The 7525-nt window shown below is 35.7% G+C and overlaps 1 pseudogene; it reads right to left on the minus strand.

The window, feature by feature from the left end:
* Positions 1-6912: 6912 nt before the first annotated feature.
* Positions 6913-7029, minus strand: LOC137056587 (5S ribosomal RNA; annotated as a pseudogene).
* Positions 7030-7525: the final 496 nt, after the last annotated feature.

Consider the following 7525-nt stretch of genomic DNA (forward strand, 5'->3'; position numbering starts at 1 on the left):
TAATGTACAAAACCAAAAAAGGTACTAATATGTACCTTTAAGATACTAATTTGCACTCTTAAAGTACTAATATGTACCTTTTAATGTTCAAGGGGTGAGTAGGGTACAAAGATGTACCTTTTCACTTTTGTACCTTTGGGTACCGCCCCAGTGACAGCACTGTACCTTTTTTTTCTGACAGTGTATTTAGCCTACATATACAAGTAATCTTTTGAAGCAAATTGTATGTTTTATGTGAAGACAGCCTGCATTTGACCGAAGTTACACAGAAACGGCAGAAAGCATAAAACGTAAATGTTCATGGTTGTAAGTGCATGAGACACTACCTATAATTTTGGTTTTAATAATATTTTCCCAATAAATAGGCAGGAATAAACCTGGTGTCCTCCACGATTCCTGTTCATAACAAAGCACTTGAATGCAACAAGCTCCTAATCACGGCTTCTGAAGTGGGAAGTTTTAGATAGCACGTGAAGGCAGTATAAACTACAAAGGCATTTGAAGTTTCTGCTTTTAAAGTACCACAGACCTCATTTAAATATTTTGCGGGAATAGAAATCCGATCTGTTATCCAGATGCAGAGGCCACTTAATGTGAACAAATGTAAATGTGCTGTATCCTGATTTGCTATTGATCGGATCACGGTGATCGCATGTTATTGCCAAGTGTAAGCTCGGCCAAACACCGGACAGGCTAATACGGTAATATGGTGTGAATTAATCTTTAGAATGATTTCAGTAAAACATATAACACTGAAGATCAGTTTGCCATTACAGGAATAAATTATATTTTTTAAAATATAAAAATAAAAATAATAAATTATTTTGTGAGTATACAAATAAGAATCAAGAATCTTTTTAGCTTTACTGCTGTCCAGCATAACCATCTAAATGCAAGTTGGTCAGGCTGGAAGACCAGTATAAATCATAAGACCAACCTAAACCAGCTGAGACCAGCAAACCATCTGTTTTAAATGTTTGGATAAAAAGCATCCGATTTAAAACGTATATCAAGTGAATATTGTGCATGCAAAATTCAGTTAAGACAGCTGCTCTACTAAAATAATGAGACTTCAACTCATTATTTGTGTAAGATTAAAATGAAAAGGGGAAAAAGGGATTTTTGCACTTCTTCAACATGCAGCACACGGATATAGTAAGCAATGTATGCATTCATGAAATCAAAGACCTCCCTTGATTAAATCTGATTGGTCACAGGAGACACATTTGAGATGCATAGATGTAAACAGACATTAGTCTCAGGTTTGGCAGATGTTAATACTAGATGTAAACAGAGCCATATATTCATTTAACAGTGATCCCAGTGTTTACAAAAACAGCATTTCTGCAAAATCAGTTCTACACTTACACGTGAAGGCCATATGAATGTCAATCAAATCGTATCTGACTTTATAATCCATTTACACAGACAAAAAAAATCATGCCTGAAGAGCACAAGTGTTCACACATCCCACATTTTTTTTTCTCAGAGACACATCCCACCCACTCAGATAATTCAACACTAAAAGCTAACATTTATATTGCTTTTGTGTTAGGTCAAGATTTATGTTTCATCCTCATTAGCTAAAGAGGGGGACAAATACGAATAATCTCTCCGATGCAGTCATGGTGTGATCACTACAATGGCATAAAGAGTAAATCACGTTATAGTTATGAAATAGCTGTGCTCAATTAAAAAAAAAAAAAAAAAAATATATATATATATATATATATATATATATATATATATATATATATATATGTATATTAAGCATGTGAAAGTTAAAAATATTCATATTTTATTAATATCACTTTCAGTTTCCTTCAATATAACAGCAAGACGCATCTCAACTTGTCAGAGATAACACAAACTCATGACATGCAGAATTCCACTGCAGTCATTAAAATAAATAGTGTCTGAATAAGATATTGTCTAGCTGAGATGAACAGATAAATTATGACTGCTCAATAATTCTGCTCTGCAGCTATAAAATGATATTAGATTTAATTGGGTTCACAAAGAGCGCAAACCAAGGCCCATTCTTGATGGTCTAAGTGAAAATGTCTGCAAGACAATTTAAGCCTAATTTAATTAAAATGCCCCTAAGTACCACCGGAACAGAAGAATTGGAGAATTGAGTGATTTAGAAATATTACTTCAATCAGCAAAGGGAATTGATTCCGCAACAAAAGTCTAAGAAAACGCCCTTGGTCAAATTAAATCAAATAGCATCAGTGTCATTCATCTCATTGTGAAAACTAGTGTAAGATAAAATGTGATATAATGTGATATTAAAGCTAAATACTGATTTGTTGGGACTTTAGCTTATTCACTGTATCCCCCAGTCTTAGATACGTCCATACATACCATTCTCATCTCTGTGCATGCCATAATGTCTGACACACCCACCGCTAACCTAGCTTAGCACAAACACTAGAGCTAAACGGCTCCATCTAGCCTACTGCTCAATAAGTGACAAAATAACGACAAAATAACATTTTTCTATTTACATGTTGTGATGTGTATAGTTACATCTTGTACTAGACGGATGGAAAATGAAAAGTTGTGATTTTCTAGATCGATATGTCTAGGAACTAGACTCTCATTCCTGCATAATAATCCATGAACTTTGCTGCCGTATATGGGTGCAGTCACGCAATGATATTATTTACTTCTGTCAACATAACCAACATGACAACATGTTAGAATGATTTCTGAAGGATCATGTGAGGACCTGAGTAATGATGCTGAAAATTCAACTTTGACTGAATCACAATAATAAATTGCACTTACAGCTGCACTGTGTCATTTTTCCATCCACTAGAGGGTGCCTATACAAAACAAAGGCATAGTTTGGTGACAAAGTTTTAGCGCAGAATCTTGGGACATGTGGTCTTCACCTCACAACCGGTGGCAAATTGCCTCACGAGCAACGGGACTTTTAATTTCCGGTCATGAGTATGAGGTAACGCAGCTCTGTTTATCATATTAGATACTTTTAAGTGTGTTTAAAATGATGTTATGACGTTACTCTGTGCGTTCGCTCAGTGGCTGCTGTGACACTTGTTCACACTGCTAAGAGTAAAGCGCTTCTGCAGAATAAAACCAGAAACCGAAGGTAACGCAGATATGATGCAATTGACAGGCGACTCCCTCAGACGTCCCGACTCGTTTAAATTAGCAATTTTCTCACAATTTACAAATCGTTGGAAACATTTTGGGTATTGTAAGAACTCAACTGAACAAAATATATAACACTGGCCTAGGGGGTTTAGGATATTTTACTGCAAAAATACTACATAGTGCACCTTTAATAGAAAACATTTTTAAAAATACTTTAAAATCATAGCAATTTTGGCAGTGCACATTTTTATTTCTTGGCAAATACCATGGTTTAAAATGTTCTGTGACCTTTGAGAATTGAATTAACTTCATATAAAAATATTATCTTACTAGCTAATTGGCTGTTAAATGCATTTCCATTTAACAGCCATTGGTGACAACTTACTCATGTGACACTACCGGAGCATGTTGGACCACAAAAGGTCAATGTGCATTAAATGAACTTGTTCTTTTAACTTACAGTACATCTGTCATCTGGGCCACTTATCACAAAAGGTCAATGTGTCTTCAATGAACTTTGGTCTGTTTTCCTGAGCAATAGCAATGGCTAACTTTAAAGGGTTAGTTCACACAAAAATGATGGGTCATTAATTACTCACCCTTATGTCGTTACAAACCCGTAAGACTTTTGTTCATCTTATGAACATAAATTAAAGGGCACGACTTAACTTTTACGTGGTGTTCAAATGTGCATGGTGCAGTGTCTGTACACATCCACCATATAATGGTAAAAAAAAAAAATTTTTTTAATCCCCATTTAAGTCATAAACAGTGTCACAGGTCAAGCTGTTTGCAGATTCCTGGTAAAGTGACATCACATTTCACAGGCCCCGCCCACAGGTGTTGATGGACACTGCGCCAGCAGAGAGCTGTACACAGTCTGCCATGTTTATCTCCTCGCCAGAGTATTTAACGGCAACATTTAGGCCAGAAATGTCTTCTAAAGCTACTAAACATATTCAGTCAAGAGCAGTGAGTGATTTTCTGTTTATCTTATGTTATTAGATTCATATTAAAAACTAGTTTAGTTTAATAGCCTACGGACTCGACATCAAGCTCTCTGTGCGCATGATAAGGCTTTAAAACGCATGCATGATAACATTTCATGATGATGAGGAAATGCAATGTCACATGAGCAAAACAAACATATGTCTCGTTTCAGTTTTCATTCGGTGTTCACTTAGTTCACGAGTTGCAAAGACTCCGCCCTCTGGGACCAGGAGCAGCAGCATATTTGCGTTTAAAGGAAAACAGAAAACAACTCATTTTTCTCAAACCCTAACCTAAATTATATGTCAGGATTTTTTTTTCCTGAAACTTCACAGACACACTCTGGGGACACCTAAAACTTATATTACCTCTTGCAGAAAGGGGCATAATAGGTGCCCTTTAAGATATTTTTGATGAAATCCAAGATCTCTCTGACTCCTCCATAGACAGCGATTTAATTACCCCATTTTACAGTTGTGGTGCTCATGTGAACAAGAGCTAGCGTTCTGACGTAGCGCTGCACTGGGGTTACAAAGTAAAGAAAAAGAACTTCAAAGTTTTTTTTCTTATCAGTGTGAAAGAGACTCAAAATACTCTGCATATTTTGGTTAATCAGCCAAGTGTTATACACCATTATCTGTTAAAATGTTTAATTTATTTGTGTATACTCTCAATTAAAACAATGTTCTTTTTGCAAAATAAAGAAAACAAACATTGCACAATCCACAGCTTCTCTGTCAATTAAGTCTAATCTGATTCTCTTCAGAAAATGAACTGTAACTTAGTGAATACTTGTCACACAAACATGATACATATGTCTAAAGAAACATTGAAATATCAGGTTTGAAATAAAGTAAATCAAATAAATATTCTCTGTTTATGTAATCTGTTTGAAAAGAGAGATGTCAGTTGTTCGTGAGCTCCTTTATTATCCACTAATGCGGCCACGCCCACGGATCGTGCATTCTTTTGAAATTAAAATACTGACGTCATCCATGCCAGTATCCCTGCCCCACCAACTAGGATTTTTTTTTTTTGGTCAAGTTTAGTAAGATTCATGTATATACTTTACATTGTTGTGTCATTTAGTTCAGAAGAAAAGCTATTTATTTTAGGTTTGTGAGGTATGTTTATTGCAAAAGACTGTTTAAATATGAATCCTGCTGCAGCTTAAAATGTTGTTGGCGTAAAACTTTAGATTATTTCTTTGGCCAGTTATTGAGAGATTCTGATGTGTTTACTATAAAACAGCCTAGTGTCACATCAGTAAAGCATTTGTTCACAAATATCTGCTCAGATGCTATAAATACAGTAGCCTTCCAGAAACATTGTGTGTACAATACTTGTTGTAGCCATTAAAATGTATTTTGTTTCATATTATAGCCTAATGTTTTATTATTATTATTAAATCTATGTTGATTATGAAAAGTTTGCTTGTGGATAGGCACAAATCTGAAAAGCGCAGTGAAGTGGCAGTTTAAAAATAGAGTCACAGGCAGTGTATCTGCGTGAAGGGGGGTTCTGCAGAATGATTAGCTTGGACAGCTTGAGTAGGAGTTGTTGAGCAGTGTGACAGCCTGCAGGAAGAAAACTGTTACTTAGTCTGCTTGTGTGGCCTGAAAGCCCCTTAACCCCCTTTCCAGGTGGTAATGGACAGATCATGTGGCAGGTAACAGGGATGCTACAGGCCCTTCATACACACAGCACAGTGTAGATGTCCTTAGTAGCGGGAAATCTGCCCCAGTGTACCTAGTCATGTTCAACACTCAGCTTCCCATTTCAGAAGAAATGCCACAGAACATAGAACATAACCTAAAGGTTTTTTTTTAAATATAAATATATATATATATATATATATATATATATATATATATATATATATATATATATATATATATATATATATATATATATATATATATATATATATATATATATATATATATATATATATATATATATATATATATATATATATATATATATATAAATGGCTTCATATACATTTTATTTATCTTTATCTTAAAAGCACCATAGCACCATACAATCTATAATTTCAATATCATTTTGAACAACCAAAATTTGTGAACGAATCTTTCAGACATGGAAAACAGAAGAACATGTACATTACAGAGACCCAGTAAAAAATAACTTTTTAGGGTACGTTTACATGACAACGATGTACTAAAAACAGAAAGGTTTCTCCTTTGTTGTGACAACATTGACAAAATGTTCATCGTTCACATGGATACATGAAAACGACTAAAAAGCTGTATTGTGCTGCCAGGCCCGTATAGTTGGCGATGTCACTTTGTAAAGAAACACGTGCCTATAGACGGAACATGCAATAATAATAATAATGATGATGATAATAATAATGTGTTAGATTTATATAGCGCTTTTCAAGGCACTCAAAGCACTTTACATTGAAGGGGGGAATCTCCTCAACCTGGATGATGCGACGGCAGCCATATTGCGCCAGAACGCTCACCACACACCAGCTGATTGGTGGAGAGGAGACCGAGTGATGAAACCAATCAGGATATGGGGATGATTAGGATGTCATGATGGACAGAGGCTAATGGGCAAATTTGGCCAGGATGCCGGGGTTACACCCATACTCTTTATCGAAGGACATCCTGGGATTTTTAACGACCACAGAGAGTCTGGACCTCGGTTTAACGTCTCATCCGAAAGACGGTGCTCTTTGTCAGTATAGTGTCCCCATCACTATACTGGGGTGTTAGGACCCACACAGACCACAGGGTGAGCGCCCCCTGCTGGCCTCACTAACACCTCTACCAGCAGCTACCTGGTTTTCCCAGTTGGTCTCCCATCCAGGTACTGACCAGGCTCAGCCCTGCTTAGCTTCAGTGGGAAACCAGTCTTGGGCTACAGGGTGATATGGCTGCTGGTAATACACATGTGCATGATACAACCATTTTCACAAATTCACATTTTGTATAATTTATACATGCAAAGACAAGAACGGTATAATTTTCAAAAAATTACACTTTGTAATCCATTTTTAAAATGTATATTTTTCAGGCCCCCAAAATGTTTTTGTAGTGTAAATGAACGGCCAAAACGCACAACTTTTAGTTGAACCCATTGATGTGTCAACAGCCCCTCAGATCAGTTGCAGCTGTTCTTAGATTAGAAGTAAATAACAATGTAACATACATATTATTATGAACTGCTGTTTATAGGGAAAAGTGCTGAATAAATATTCTTCAAAAAATGTTTAGCAATTTTAGGCTAAAATATTTCTTAAATTACAAATACAAACACTATAGTTATTTATTATAGTTAAATCGCTATAGATGACAGTCCACCTTGTTTAAGCCAATTTGGAGTAAGATAATAAGGTGAATACTTTTGAATACCATTGATTCAAACTGGTGTCACAAAA

The sequence above is a fragment of the Pseudorasbora parva genome, chromosome 21 (assembly GCF_024679245.1).
Source record: "Pseudorasbora parva isolate DD20220531a chromosome 21, ASM2467924v1, whole genome shotgun sequence".
Taxonomy (NCBI): Eukaryota; Metazoa; Chordata; class Actinopteri; order Cypriniformes; family Gobionidae; genus Pseudorasbora; species Pseudorasbora parva.